Raw genomic sequence first — 17,138 nt, 5'->3', positions numbered from 1 at the left:
CATAGGATATTATATTTATTTTTAATGGAACCTGGGAATTATTAATGTAATGTGCATACATGTATATCATGGTATATGGATATAATGTGACTTGAAATATTTCTGTATTTAAAGAAATACAGTTATGATGGATGAGACTTGCATTTAAATTTATAAATTATAATATATGTATTGATTAGTCTACATGTTATAGGTGTTTATACCCAGCGTTAGCTGGCTAATAATAGTATCTATAATAGAGATTATACATGTAGTTTTCTTTCTACTAGATTTTGAATTCCACCCATTAGTGCCAATGTAATGTTAGGATTTCATATTTATTTAATAGAAACTGGGAATTATTAATGTTATGTGCATACATGTATATCTTAGTATATGGATATGATGAGACTTATAATATTTCTGTATTTAAAGAGTGACAGTTATGACATTATTATTAAAGATTTAAAGTTATAAATGATAATACATGTATTGATTGATTGAAAATGTCCTTAAACTTGGATCAAGCAATATAATTTATAAAGTCATATAAAAATCATATGGTATTCTGAATTGTTATTCAATTTTTTTCTAACATGTGCATAGTTTGAAAAGGACAGCTTCTGTCTTATCTTTTTGTTAGCTCAACCCCTACAGCCGCGGTACATTATTCTGTGGGTCACAGGTTTGAGTTCTGGTCAAGCTGAAAGTATCTCTCATCCTGTGACTGCATATAACCCTGTGTTTAATTCACTATGCTCTGTAAACATCAGAAATTCAAGGACACAAATCAATATTGTGGGGAAATATGTTGTGGTTTAGAACTGTTCATTATTAATTTAAAGAGAAAATGTGTAGCCGGCCGAATAGCCCAGTTGGTCTTCTGAAAGTCATGGGTTGGAAATGGTTTTTCAACTGACAAATGTTTGATTCATTTAACAGATTGTATTAAATTTGAAATGGACAAAGGCAGTATTGTATGTATGATACTTAGGCATATGATACAGTTGATAACACTATACTGCACATGAAGAAGTTCTTCTTCTTCATGGAACCTCAAGAGCATCTGCCATAGGTAATGACATTCTTACATGGTTCAAGTCTTATTTCTACTACTGCTCCAAGTACCTATGGTGTCCCCCTGAGGTTCATTTTAGGTCCTCTTTGATGTCAATGACATGTCAATAAGCTTTTATTATATGCTGATGACTCAGGTATCCTTGTATCTGGTAAAATAAATCTGAAGAAATTATATCTTATGGCATGAGTTTTATAAGTGATTGGTTAATTGACTATAAATTGTCTTTTCATATTGGCAAAACAGAGTCTATTCTTTTTGGTTTAAGTTTCAAATTAAACTGGGCCTAGCCTCCAGGACACATGTAATGGCACTGCTATGAATTACAAATCTTTTGTTAAGTATTTAGGTGCAAAACTTGATCAATTTTTTTGGCGTCGCCTTTGATGCTTTGCATCAATGCTTTTCTTGTTTCTTCATGGATTGTGCCATACATGGACACAATGACCGTTTGATCAAGACCTTCAAGTATACCAGGCTGAACTTAAACTAGTACGGCACTGACCTTCAATTGCAAATCTTTATTTGTGCTTGATGTTTGCTAGATTTGTTAATTACTTTGTTATTTATAATATGTTTTGTTTCATTCTTTGACACAGTAATCCTGTGAATAAGACCTTAAAGTAGATCAATTTGACCATGACCTGATCTCATCAATGACATTGACATTGAAGATCAAATTGTTGCATTTTTCTTGTTATCACTTTTAAACTTTGTTATTCATATATGAATTGTCTTAATACTTGAATACAACTAGATTTTGGACAATGTCTTGAAAAAAAGACGTACATGTAAAGAATGAATTGTCTTCATAATTAGGCACAAAAATCATTGTGACTAGACGTTAAGGACGATTTTATTGAACTGACCCTTCTTTGACAAACTATTGTTTTTGTCCTTCTGGGCTCTGTGTCTGTTAAATTGATAAACACACGAGAGTGAAAAACACAATCCAAAAGTATTGCCATTTCTGATTCATTAATTGTGAAAGATTAAATTACTGGGACTAGACATTAACCCATTACTTCATGAGCATTTTGTGAAAAATGGCTGTTTTCATTGAAAAGTCTCCCGTTACAAGTTCAAATTGCTATAATACTAAAAAAACTGCTTCAACACTAATCAAACTTGGCACAAATGTTGACTGGACCATTGCCTTTGCAACAACATGCTCAGGCTTAAATTTTCTGTTACCATGGCAATGAAGGGACATCTCAGAATTGTCAAAAATCACTATTTTGCGTTGATTTTTCCACCAACTGATTTTAAAGTGCTGCAACTTCTCAATGGATTGAGAAAGAGTCAAAGGCTTTTCAGCGTTGGTTACACGTTACCTTATGATCAATCTGGGGTCATTTACAGCCTCTCTCACAAGTCCAAAATTTTCTTGGCGATGAGGGGACTGCCGCCCCCCTTCAAACCCCCCAAACAGAAGGGGGCACATCCCCCTTCTGGCAACCCCCTGATGTATCTTTTAGTTGGGGGCCCGCGCCGAAAAAGAGGTCACTTTTTTTAACAACATTTCTCAAACAAAAACAAGTATTTGGGGCCTAAATAAGGCATTTTTTCATCATTTGAGACAACAAAAAGGGGGGGGGGTGAAAAAGGCGTTAAAAGGCGTGTATATGAAGTAATGGGTTAAAGATGATTTTATTGAACTTGACAATCCTTTGACCGTGACGCTCACACTCTTAATTGGATATGACAAAACATAAAAAATCTGTTGTATCCAGTAAGTAGCCCAATTATGTCCATATTACATGTGTGATTGCTATGTTTACAAAAATGTGGCCACATGGTTATTTACATAATAAACTCATCCCCTTAGTTAAAAATTTGAATTTCTGTTATCAATTGTTCTGAAATTATAATAACCTGTTTCTTCATACATTTTGAAATGTCTTATCTAGACAAATAAATTTGATATTAATTTTCATTTAAGAATTTCTTCATTGGTAAAACACACCAATATACATCAACTATTTTTAAAAAATCTCTCCTTGAGCTGAAAACGTTAACAAAATTAAGGGAAACCACCCACCAGTCATTACCTCCCTTTTATACCGATGTTGAGTCTTTAAATCATCACTGAAAGGTACATGTAAATAAGTGCAATGGTGTTATAGGCTACTTGAATGTGAATTTTTTTTTAATTTTGTTTGAAGAAATATTGATGCAAAAACCTTTCTTAACATTCTTGTCTGAGTGATATTAGCAGAATAAGCTACAGCATGACGGAGCTTGACTGTATGAAAAATAACGCAATCTTTCTTAACGAGATTCTTAAATAAGATTGATATAAACAAGATTAATTGAAACCATTTGATTAAAATGTATTACAGGGATGGGTGGTACATATAATATAATTAATTAAACTATAATATATGAACTTGCAAATGAAAGATCTGATTGACTTAAAAGTGCTTTGATGAAACGATTTAAAAGAGGATCAAATGATGAATCGTGTTTCTCATTATGGTGTAACCATGTAATGAACCATTGCTTATTCTTTCTGTCATTTTTCTTACATCAATTATATGAAGTTTACGTGATATTTTACTTTAAGAATGCTGAATTATTATATTAAAACAACAAGTTACGATTAGTTTAAACAGACAGTTGTACGCATGTGCAACACAAAGCCGTTTTTCAAAGGTATAAAAATCTTGCGTGTTCTGTTCAGATTTGCAAGAAGTAAAAAAAATGTGAACTATATAGAAACAAGTTATTTTTATATTTTTTGCACCAATACGTTTACATGTATACCATTTTCAAAAGTATAAAAAACTTACGTTTTCCGGTAAAGACAGCCACGTGACTTGCACTAAAATTACATTTAACGAAAAAAAAATTTCAGCATTCTTGTATCAAAACACAAAGTCGAAAGATTGCTGATATCTCAAAATCTGAAATAAGATTTTAAGAAAGGTGATTATAAAACTTAATCATTTTCCTAAAGAAACAAACATGTAGCTTTCAGGTCATATCAGTTTAACTGTATAACAAAAATAAAACATTAATGTTTCTTTAATAAGTCTAGATTTGGAATATTTCTCTACATGACTTTATGATTTTCATAAATGTCGTTTATATGAACCAGTTTAATTTAAACTTGTTTAATTTATTAGTGAGACAGGTGTCGAGAAACTGTTGTGAACATAATTAAATGTTTCAGATAATTGAAAGTAGGAGAAAGATCTCATCTGTTCTCAAATGTAGCTCTAAAAATGCTTGAGCTAGAGTCATGATACTTTACAGAAACGTTGATCAGCATGTGAAGTTATGCACCTGGGGTTACACGTTTAGTTTCATTCAGGTTTTTATCTTGTGTCGCTAATATCCCAAAAAGTATTTGACATTGAGTCATGAAACATTACAGGAATGTTGGTCAGCGTATGTAGTTGTGCACCTGGGGGTTTGCTTGTGGATTTATTTGTAGAGTTATTGCTCTTGGTTTAGTAAACTTTTTCAATTTTTGACTTGTGTAGCCAAATAAGTATTTAAGCTAAAGACATGACACTCTACAGAAATGTTGGTCAACATGTGAAGTTGTTTATCTTGGGATTTGGTTGTATATTTATCAGATTTGTAGAGTAATTGCCTTTAATTTATAAAAAAACATTTCTAAAATGTTGTGTACCTCTAAAAGTGCTATATTTATAATCAACAAACTTTACAGGAATGTTGATTGCATTTAGAGCTGTCCTCCTGGGGTTTGCTTGTGGATTAATTCAGTTTTGTTAGAGTTCATACCTTGACTTATAATACATTTGCAATTTTTAACTTTTGGCTTGCGTAACTAAAAACGTATTTGATTTGTATTTTGACATGACGGGACAGGGAATATTTTTTCGAAATTAATGGGCCATTCGATGTAAGTCTAGACTCATAAGTTGTGTGCAAAAGTTCAAGCCATTCGCTAACTCTGTTTTTCCAGAATTATTATTGTAATGTGAAAAAGGACCGAAATTGAAAAGCATTGTAACGCTATTTTTTCAAAAAGGGCTAAAACTAGCGCAAAAACTACTTTCAATTTATTTCTGAGTATATTTTTTTAGTTATATTTTACATATCTTCCTGTTTCAAGTGTCCCAGTTTGTCTATGTTCAAATTTCTAGTGGACTTCCTTTAAGTAAATATGAAGTTTATTTGAAATCTTACACTATATTATATTGTTTTAGACATTTTTGATTCATTTAAATCTTGTATAAATTTATCGTTATTCACTCTGTTCGTAATAAATAAAAAAATATTTATAAAATTATGAACAATGGGAAATTGATCTTAATCTTGAGAGATGATGTATTAGGCTAACTACAAACATCGAAGAACATTTATATTCTTTTTCTCGTTTAGCTGTATAGAAATAACGCCACGTTCATGTTCCTTATACAATCTCAATTAAAAACAAAGCAATATCTTTGAACTGTAAAAGAAGTTAACATAATCATAGTTAATTGAACGCGTTTAATAAATAAATTTTTTTGACAGGGAGTTGTAAAACCTCTTTGCATACCGTTAAATGATATGATGATTTTAGTTTAATAAGGTACCGAATATTCTGTTGCATTTTGTAAAAATTGTTATACTTATTTTATTTTATACTTATTTCATTGTAAATGGAATTGCAGAACAGTTATTTGGACGACATTTGAGTCTATTGATATTAATAGTTTTGATATGCACATAATGAAATATCTGAAGTTGTTAAAGTAAAGGCTATTTTGTAAATAACAAGTTATTACGAAACAATTATGTAAGAAAATATTATATAACAATAGCAGCATTAATTGATGTTATACTATCAGGATCGTTCAAAGGGTATTTTATCCGGGATTTTTCCAAAAATAATTCATGAAAGAAAATATTCTAGTCTTTGTCAATCTTATATACTGAATTTCTTATCACAGTTAGTTGTTGTGTGGATTAATACTCCTATTGTTAAAACGAAACGTATTACTTACAGCAAAAAATGTAACAAAGTTCTTTTATTGATACTGTTTATATGTAATCAGAATGTATTATTTATTATGTACTGATGCATCTGAATGCATTCATATGTTGATCATATCATTCTTGTAATAATAATGATAATTAATGTAATTATTCTTATTACTTTCGTTACTTCCATGTTTCTGATCTTGTTTTTATCATAATAATCACATTTATCCAATCTGCCAAATTTTCATTTTGCAAACAATGTATTTTGAGTAAACATAAAAAACTTCATTTAATGAGATTCCTTCGTTAGTTACGAAGATTAAGAAGTGTTGATAGTTTGCCAATTTCACGTATTTAACGTTAATTTATACAGGTGCACTAACACTAGTTTAAAGTGTAACGAGAGATTTGCTAAAACAAGTTATGCCGTATTAATACGGAAGGGATTTACAACAATCATATCAAAGAACAGTAAATGAAATAAGACGAATTGCTCAAATGATTCGCGGATCATAATGTACTAAACGATGCTTACTTTGTTCAAAGACTAGTATTATACAGATTTTTGCTGAGATCAGTTTCTCTTACTCACCCTACAGGTGTTAATTATTACGATTATTCATAGAGTGATAAATAATAAGATCATTAGTTACAAATAATTAGTGCACTAAAGGTGCGTTAACAGTATGACAGTCTCTAACATTACTTATGCATTCAGGAAACAATGCCATATATTTATTTGTTTTCAATTTCAAAATGTTAATATAGGTTCAGACAACATTTATAGAATTAACTTATTAATTATTACGGTTATTTATAAAATATTAAATATCAAAAACATTTATTAGCTGATAAGTAAAAAAGAACAAGTGCACAAAGGGTGCAGTATGTCAATCTCTAAAAATAATAAAGCATACAGGTACCTAAACCACAAATTCATTTTTTTCAAAACGTTTAAATAAATTTAGAACTAAATTATATAAGATAATCAAACAGTTAGATCTTGTAAATGCTGACGCCTGGTTGTGAAGAATAATCTGACTCACTGACGAATATTATATAGATACATAAAATAGATCTTGAAACGAAGCTCGGCTGAAATAGATTGATAAAAATCACAAACTCATTTTAATGGGTTTTCAATTTCGTAGACGCTGTAAAGACTAAAAAATGCAATATAAAATCGTCTTTTCTAGATTCCAGACAAAGAAAATAATGATTACATTATCGATGTTTGTTCAAACCAGATACACTTGTCTATCTATCCTGCAAACTTTAATTAAAAGTGATAAAATTATAATCTCTCAGCAGCTAAGTGTTGCATTGAAGTATGCCATTTCTACTTTTTTGTCTTTTTGCAGCGTTTTATTAAATGTAATTATTTTTGTAGCAGAACGCCTTGCTAAAAAGATATGGCATAAGAAAACCGTTACCTTTACTTTCGGAAATGCAATGGCCAGTAACTTACAATTGTCGATTATATTAGAAATTTCGTTGCATTCATATGCGTTAAACCATCATTTAAACGACCTTGGAAGTTAAAATGTAATAATTGACGACGGCATTCTAAAAGAAGGTTGTTGTCTTTTTTGCATGACGGGACTGGGAATATCTTTTCGTTCGAGATAATAATACCGTTTGATGAAAGTCTACATCAATTTGACGTGTGCAAAATTTCAGAACATTCCGTAATTTCATTGTTCTAGCATTATCAATTTTATTTTGCAAAATAACCTATTAAGGAAAAGCGTTTCCACACTTTAATCTCAAATCAGGCATACAAATAAATATTGACATTGACTACTGCTGATCTGAACGAATCATTTACATTGTATGTTTCAATTCTTTGTTGACAATTTCATTGTTTTTGGTTCGGTTTGTAATTATCAGCATACAAAACATGAGCCTTCTCGGAAGAAAAACATTTGTTATTTTATGTTAATGTATACACCAGAAATCAAAGGATAAATTGTAATTTATTTGTCTACGTGAGATTCAGAAACGAGACAGTACTTATTTATATGCAGTTTATATTCATTATCTAATAGATTTGTCACAGTTCTGACTCATTATGCTTCAAGAAGTATCGTGATGAAAAGTTAAAGTTGATATTTTTATATGTAGATTTTGTGTTGGTAGTTTTGTTACTTTTGATATATTTTTACATTGTGTGTTACATATATATATTAACACAAACTGTACTAAACGTTAGACAAAAGAAATACAATTTTCACAACAAACTTCATTTTAAGATAAATGTTAGACTTCATGTGTGCAAAAGCAGATAGTCATGTAAACGACCAAACTTAGCACTGTTAAGGGGAATTAAAGCAATTTCCAAACACTTTACAAGAATTACTTTAACACAAATATTGTTAATAAAAACAAGCTTTATTGCATGTAACCATTGTTGTGATAACATTAAATTCATCCAATTAGATGTTTGTTTAAAGGACTTCGGTTTTACCTTTAAGACAGTTGATGAAATGTTTAAATCCTACTTTTGTGCGATATAGATAAACTCTTTGCATGGCAACGTATTTTTCTAAGAGTGAAAATGTAATAACTGTAAATTGAATGATATCCATAACAGTTTTAAGTATTGAAGGTTGCTATAAATTAGTTTTTCACACTGATAAATTACCAAAATTCATTGGTCTTGAAGAATATTATTGCGACTTTTAGATTTGATAAATTATGTGCACGATTCCCTTGCTATGCTAAATAACAGGATATAGCAATTGTGTAAAATCAAAACTGGTAAGAGGATGTATAATAAATCTTATAGAGCTATTCTGCATAACCTCATGACAGGAACATTCCCTCGGATATTTATGTTGTTTATACAGAGTGTTAAAAAGAACACTGAATTTTACTTTAATCTGCAGCTCAAAACCCATGCAAGTATCGTCTGGTTTTACGTAGATATCAAGCAAGTTAATTAATAGCCTCATTTTCATAATAATAATAAAAGCCATCTCTCTATGTTTTCAATTTTTTGCAGACGGTCATTTCCTTCTTTTCAACACGCGGACAACGGCTCCTTACTTTTCTTTATTACAGACACGTAATAAATTTCTCCTTGTACTCTTGACGATCAGATAATTTGTGTCATTGCCAGGAAACATTTCAGAATATTTATGTAGACATGGTGTATATCTATAATTGTAACATTAACATATCTGTTATTGCCATTGCAATTTAATTGTATTTCTTTCAAATCGTGTGTGTTTAAATTTTTACTAAACTACTCAACTATGTTGATTGGACAGTATTCATTACATTTAAGCACCATTTTCAAATAAGAATTTCCTATTTCGAACGAACCAATGAAAGTTTTCTGACATATTAAAAGAAAACACTGATATTGGTAATCATCAAACATGATGCAAGTCTATGAAATTATATCTTTTCAATTGTTTTTTTTCCAAGCAATAATGAGTGGTCTTCGGCAGACATACAACGGCCAAGGTCACCAACGTTTTAATATAATTATATAGTTTGTTCAACACGACATTATTTTTGTGTTTGTGGTATTTTTAATTCTTAGTATTTGGCCTTTCCTAGTTGGGTGGTTCCAATATTCCTCCTTGGATAATGTTGAATCACCCTTAGAATATGTTGCCTGCTTTTTAACCTTTTACCCCATGAGCATATTGCAAAAAATGGCCGTTTTCATTGAAAAGCCTCCTGTAACAAGTTCAAACTGCTATGAAACTATGAAAATTGCTTCAATACTAATGAAATTTGGCACAAATGTTGACTACACCATAGCCTCTGTAACAGCATCTCAATTGTAAATTTCCTGTTACCATGGCAACGGGGGGACGTCACAAAAGTGCCAAAAATCACTATTTTGCATTGTTTTTTTCCATCAAAACTGATTTCAAAGTGCTGCAACTTCTCAATGAATTGAGATAGAGTAAAAGGCTTTTCAGCGTCGGTTACTAGTTACCCTAAGATTGACCTGAGGCCATTTTTAGCCTGTCACATGTCCAAAATTTTCTTTGCGATGAGGGGGACTCCTCCCCCTTCAAACCCCCAAACAGAAGGGGGCACATCCCCCTTCTGGCAACCCCCTGATGTAATATTTGGATGGTGGACGGCGCCGAAAAAGTGGTCACTTTTTTAACAACATTTCTCAAACGAAAAACAGTGTTTGGGGCCTAAATAGGGCATTTCTTCACTGTTTGAGGCCTCAAAAAGGGGGGGGGGAGGGCAAAAAGCCGTCGAAACACGCTTATAAAGGTTAAATTTGTCTTTTGACGTCTTATTTGTGATGTGCAGGCTTCATAACCTCAAATCCTTTTTCAAAATACCATTTTTTAGTTCCGCCCATTGTTTTCTCGTCTAGGGCAAACACTCTATTAATCGGGGACCATATGTCGTTTTGTCATGGAATGGCACTAAATGTTCCATGATAACCGCCGTATGAACACATCTGCGGATGTTTCTTAATTCAAAATTGCACCATTTTCAGGTTAAATTGTTGAATTCTGCCTTAGCCTATGGGGCGTGGACGGTAGTTTGTACATGACAGTGCCGTCCACGAACAGGCTCAATCAAACCGAGCCTGTAACATTTTTAACCGCGTTGGACTTTTTTAGGGTCTTTTCTTTTATATTTTACCTCTATTTTACGCATGGTGTGTAATGTGCTTTGAAAGATATAAAATATTAATACGAACGGGATTTCCGGTGCACATATCAAAGAACAATGTAAAAAAACACATCGATCCTAGCGCAATAACTGATATATACACTTATATCGTTTAAAGAGCAGTCATGGTGCTTAAAATAACGTATTGACTGGTATTGATCACCTTAAATATTTTGGAATGTGCGCAAATACAGCTTAAATATGACAACTTTTAGAAAACTTCTTAGAAAAAAACGTTTTTAACCCTTTGTCTGCTAAATTTACAAAGTCAGACTTAAACTCTATTTATGGAACTGTCCATGGATACAAATACTTTTGCAAATAAAATTTCAAGCGAGAAGAATACAGAGCCTGGTCAGACTGCACGGCTTTTGAAGTTAGCAGGGAAAGGGCTAAATAGGCTCACTATAACTCGTATGCTGTTATCACATCGGAGTGAATTTTATTTTGACGATATCATTATTTAAAGCCATACCAAACTAAATCGTAAGTAATAATACACATTCAGTAGTTTTTGTTTGTACGGGAAACAACCTGAAACAGGATACATTATTAGAGTATGACATCAAGAACAATATCAGTCGGAAAATCAAATATGGAATTCTGTGTCGGACATCTGCTTTTAGGTTTCACCAGCTCTGTTGTTTCTGGTGTCTGTGTTGTGTTCAGTTTGATGGCGTTTCTTTTGTTGTCTATGTCGTTGGATTGTATGTTGATGTGTTTGGTAAACGTTGCTGTCAATTCTTGATCTTTGCTCTCATTTTTGTTGGTGGAAATAACCTTTTTCAAAGAGAATAGCAAAATAATCTATATCATTCATGTCTCTTGTTAATATTTTGCAATTTAGTGTAAAAAGCTACTTACATAATGTTTATTTATAAACCCTTTGAAACAAGGAACAGTTTGTTTTATTGTTTGTTCAATGATGTGTCAATTAACATAATAGTAATTGGAATTTATTTTCAGACCGTGTTTAACTAAATAGCGCCAGAGAAATTGCATTATTGCAGACATCACACCATTTGAATATTCCTTATTGATTTTCAAGTATATGGCAAAATAAGATATAGAATCGATGTTGCCAGCGAAATTGCAAAATGCTGCACTGAATGAAGGGACAAGCTTTACATCTATTATGTTATTTTTGATTATCAAAATAGTATTTCGGTTATTTGTATATTTAAAGGTTAAAAAGAAAAAATCGATTACCAAAAGAAAATAATAATGAAAAGCTGATTTTCACGTTTTTTTCATTTTGGTAATTTTCAATACATACATACATGTGAGAACCGGCTCTCGGTAATAAAATGTACTTTTACTGAATGTTAAAAGCTCGTGTAAGCGAGCAAACATGAACAGATGTAACTAAATATTTTGTTCTTCATCTGACAAATCATTTGATAGCTTAGGGGGCAATACACAGTTTTCAAGGCTTCTCGGCAAACAACTGACTGCGCCACAATCAAAACCTCACACACAAGTCTGTAATCACACACCTGAAATAAATGCATTTCATATTTAACATATACATATGTATCTCACAGCAAACAATTAAAAATACATGTCCACCTTCTAGTTTTCTGGCACATAGCCCTGTGTTTTTCATTGTTTTGGTCGCGAAAATCAACGACAAAAATAGCGGATTACCCCTATTCGCAAAATACAACAATATATTAACGTCAAAAGATTAAATCACAAGCTATAGTGATTCTTCCTTCTTAAACAATGCACAATCTGAAAATAACATCCAAACGGGGAGTCATGCACCTACTTTTTTCACTATTTTAAGTCTTCTGCATACCCTTTAAATTGAAGAGCTGATTCACCGCCTAGCTCCAAAAACCACATGTTCGCATCCGACAGGTGCTCTCTCAAAAAAGCAAGGGTTAACACCACTAAATTCAATTTTACTAAATAACTGAAACACAATACTAGTCATTGAAACTTGAAATATAGTAACTATAAACATTTAGAACCTCAAATATCCACTTCAATTTCAAAACTGTCTCTTATTTGTGAATTCCACCCTGGCCAATTCGAAACTAAACAGCCGAAACTGTGTACTGCCTCCTTAAAGCAGATTCATTTCGAGAGAAAATAATACTCATTTTTTCAGTATTTGTGCAAACGTGATAAAATCATCTTGATACAAGGCTTCATGTTCATGGTTTAATCGTGTAAAACAGCAGCAACTTGATGTTTTGCCATTTCTTAGTTCACTTTCATTCCTAAGGCTTTTTATATGATACATTTATACACCAGCAAACCGTGATAAAAATGAATAAGACTAATAAAACCTTAAAACTGTAAAGAAAACGTACAAGCAGTATTGCTTTTCGTCAGTTCTCTCGTTCGTACAAACAAAGTGAAGTATTTAGATATGTCACACACACAATCGCGTTTGATACATACAAACCTTCTTCACTGCACTAACAAAGTTTATATGATAATGAAAAAAAAAATTCCTTAATGTTTTGCACACTTGTATAGTTTTAGGAAATATCTCCTGATTATCACTTCTCTCTCTTCCCCTTGGTACGTGCACGTCGTTGAGATGACACAGGGCATCGGCAGATGGATGATTTAAGATCCACTTTAATGTGTAACACGGCAAGTTCGCATGCTCTTTGCCGCTCGGAGTAACGGTACGATTTAGCTTGTATAAAGTTAGATGCCGATGTCCTGATTAAAGCAGAGGGGAATGGCCCTACAATGTAGACAGGAACGACGAGGGAAGTGTGCTTTGGTGCGTCTGACATAGCAGATAGAGTGACTGCTTGAAATGCAGTTCATTTGCTGGCAGAACAGCCCTTTTCAGGGCTACCCTCTTTCTGTATTGTTTCAGGTTACCGTACATGTAGCTTCTCATTGGCCGCCGTACAGTGAACTACTTTTGGCTCAAAATTCATATATTTGCCAATACTCTGTGGAAATTGCATAGAGGTATATTATCACCACTTTGTGCTTAAAAATTAAAACATTACGTATATTACTGGTGATTTATCCGCAGGATCCGTACTCGACAGCGAAAGCTGATTTTTTGCACCTTAACGGGTTGATAGATCCTCATAAAACATAGAATTTGTACATACGTTAATGATTATCATAGTGGAATATAAAGCTAATGTATTAGGAATGATAAGAAACGTTTTAACAGCTCGAACCAAGAGCTAAGCTGATCTAAAAGTGACTGTTTCGACATAAAATTTTTATTATCAATATGCATTCTTATCACTGATAATATTGTCATCCCTTTAGAGAAAGGCCTATGTTATTCTCTGTTAATGTTTTAAAACAAATTGAAAAGATGAAATGCACTATTGTAATTGATCCTTCCAGATACGGAAGATTTTGCAAAGAAGTTTATATATTTATTTGCAATCTATATTCATCACTTTATAATTGATATAGAATGGTGTCTAGAAAGTTGAGTGGTTAATTATTCATTTATGTTGATTCTGTGTTTCAAATTTATCCTATATTTATAAACAATTAATGAATATTACATTACATATGCAAATTTTATACAATGTATAATCTACAAAATAAATCATGTTTGAAATATATTACAAATATAAAATCTTCATAATATTCTGCATGACATTTTCATTGCTGATTAGCACATACAGTATTACAGTAAAAAGCACTTAAAGCAGTCAAGGAAACCATTGTTTTCATTTCAAAACGTATCATTTATATATACCAGATTAAGTAAGTTCGTATCTAAATAAACCACTGTTTAATTTCAGTCAGTATCTACAAAATGAAAGTATTATTTAACTAAGGAGAGATAGAGAGTAAAACGTAAGTTCTGGAACATATAATGTGTTTACCTGAGCGGATAGTATTGGAAGATTACCAGGTTTTGAAGCTTGCAAAATGTTCCCAGGAATGTAAGGATGTATTATTGAATGTGAACTCGCGGTGGAATATTGTCTGTTCACAAGGATAAATGTTATAGTTATGCTGAGGTAAATATGTATTTTATTAGAAAAAAGTTAATTCTTTAGTTGTTGTTTCTTTAACACATACTTTGTTTGGATAGGCAAGTTCTTCAAACATTAAATTTTACAAATACAAAGATTTTTAACATTTAATGACCAGTCAGACCAATTGCATAACTATGACATTATTCTGTCATATCAACGACAACAAGGTTATAGGTAACGTAATTTAGAAACCTGTAATAAATAATGTGATTATTAGATACAGCATTTAAAGGAATGTATCAATTAGATTGTGTTTTATCACAAACACAATATAAAATGTATCAAAATGCAGTTTATGTAAATACCTAGGATGTAAGTGCAAATATGTCACCTGAGCAATTTGTGCTAACAAAAAGTTTGAAATATGTTAATGATGTAAACAGTAAAGTAGTGTGTTTATAAGAACTTGTTTCTGAAACAAGTAAACATTTAGCTATGTCCACCTAGCGACTTAAATATGGTTAAACGGAAAGGAGTTATCAAGATATAATTATACCTAAGATAAAAATATTGGATTATTCATAAATTGTAACGTGAAAGGAGCTCAAAATATGACGTCAGTATTGTTTGTTATCGGATGTTTTTACATTATATAATGTTGCCAAATGTACACGATCAATGGCAACTTGGTAGTTAACATTACGTTTTATCAAATGCATCTTGTAAACCAATACATATTCATTTATAAAAAAAAAATCAAGTAAAAATTAAAAAGGGCGTTTTTCTTTTTCAAGGGTAATATTTCTGTGTCAATATTTATTGGAAATAAAGCAGACAATTACATATTAAGTAACCATAGAATGCAGACGAGATTATTACTTATCGATAGATATAAAGCGAAATCATTAATGCGTAGTTTCTAAGCACATGTCATACATTATCTACAGGCGTAATTGTAATTATCATAGAAATAATATGACGCGTATATGCTGACGCGTATTTATCTGAAATGTCGAACAATAGAAATTTTGCTTGAACTATTAAATTGTCACCATTTAAAAAAGTGTCTCCTTAGTAGCGTAGTTAACGCTGAATATTATAATCATTTTTAAAATGTCAAACGCTGTTTAAAGTTCATTGACAGTCTGTTGACATTATATGGTAACGTGCTTTCTCTGCTAATCTTTCCAAATTGCCAAATGTGCCACGATAGTCATAAACGTATATAAATACAGAAAATTTTAATGCTCTTATACAGAATGAAAGAAGCTGCAATTATTCTAAGAAAATACAATTGTTCTAAAACATGTGATATCATTTCCCGAATGTGCAACTTATCATAAGGAAAGCCTATCAAAGCTAAAAGAATGTCATTATTTCTACTTAGGTACTTGTACATCCTTTTAAAACAAGAGAACAAAAATCAAGCAGGAAGAGCGTCATTCAGCAGATTTATATAACTTTAATTTCTTTATTTTTTTATTGATAGGACGTTTAATATTTTTGTCAGTTTATAAATCATTCGCCTGCATTATAGATGGTTTTATGGTAACATAGTTAAAATAAAATCAACTTTGAATAACAAGATAAATAAAGAAACGCTAAGCTACTGTTTCAATGCATGTTAATTTCTGATATAAAAGTGAAACGTGGTTTTGTGTGATAAGTGCGCAATAACAGAGTATTGTGTTTACGTTTTACATTGTATTGGAAAATAACCACATGCCAATGTTTGCAAGAGTCTGTAAGACTGTTGGGGAGCTGTTAATGCAGAGATATAAAAAGAGCCTCGTTTAATTTGGATATAAAGTAGGATATACTGTTGCTGAGGTGTAAATGCTTTACGTATAAACTTCTTCTTGACTTTAAGTCATACAAAATTTAGTTTTTGTAATTCAGAAGGATTTTGTATTTGACAATACAAACAAGGGATGGATATTGTCGTATGTCTCTGACAAAAGAAGTGTACTATTTAACTGATTTATATGATTTGCTTTAAAGCCAACAGACATCGTTGGACAGAGATAACTCTACTAGGAATGCAATACTATTTGTGAGTATTCTTAAAGAAATCTTCACATGCTATTGTATGGTATTTCATCCGCTACACGTGATAAGGGTTTTATATATAGTTTTAATCATACCAGATGTATTTTGTCGAAACATTCAATAATTGAAAATTTCTCAAATGTGTTTGTTAATGTTGTACATGTATATCTTTAGTTATGATTGAATTATATTACATGTACCACTTGTTATAACGGTTGGCTAAAATAAACACTGCAAGTCCGAAGGGAACAACCGTCAGTCCCTTGTGTGGTAGTTTTGCAAGGTGACTATTTTGTTAAACAAAACTACATGTGTATAAGCATTCAAGGTCGTTGGTGTAATTCTAATGATAAATTCATTGCAAGGATATCATGGTGTCATTTATAAGAAAATAGAACATCGAATACATTACGAAAACAAATGAGGAACACATTATACACTTTGCAGGTTTTGACCAATGTCCTCTTCAGTTATAACACATAATATTTTAATTGTTATGGTAT

The 17,138-nt window shown here is 31.6% G+C and overlaps 1 protein-coding gene across 4 annotated transcripts in view; it reads left to right on the top strand.

Annotated features, from left to right (window-relative positions):
* LOC132745265 (uncharacterized) overlaps positions 1-17,138 on the top strand; it is a 68,132-nt gene that overhangs the window by 33,051 nt on the left and 17,943 nt on the right. The window contains exon 1 of one of the 4 annotated variants that reach the window (XM_060734132.1): positions 14,476-14,628. The exons of 2 other annotated variants lie outside the window; for them this stretch is intronic. The gene's annotated coding sequence lies outside the window, so the exon portion shown is untranslated. Of the gene's footprint in view, positions 1-14,475; positions 14,629-16,390; positions 16,640-17,138 lie in introns of those variants that run through there. One more of the 4 variants, XM_060734133.1, reaches the window with a different exon arrangement.

The sequence above is a fragment of the Ruditapes philippinarum genome, unplaced genomic scaffold (assembly GCF_026571515.1).
Source record: "Ruditapes philippinarum isolate M1 unplaced genomic scaffold, ASM2657151v2 ctg3751_1_1_1_1, whole genome shotgun sequence".
Classification (NCBI taxonomy): domain Eukaryota; kingdom Metazoa; phylum Mollusca; class Bivalvia; order Venerida; family Veneridae; genus Ruditapes; species Ruditapes philippinarum.
Note: the sequence above shows the minus strand (reverse complement) of the source record. Positions and strands in the feature narration are given on the sequence as shown.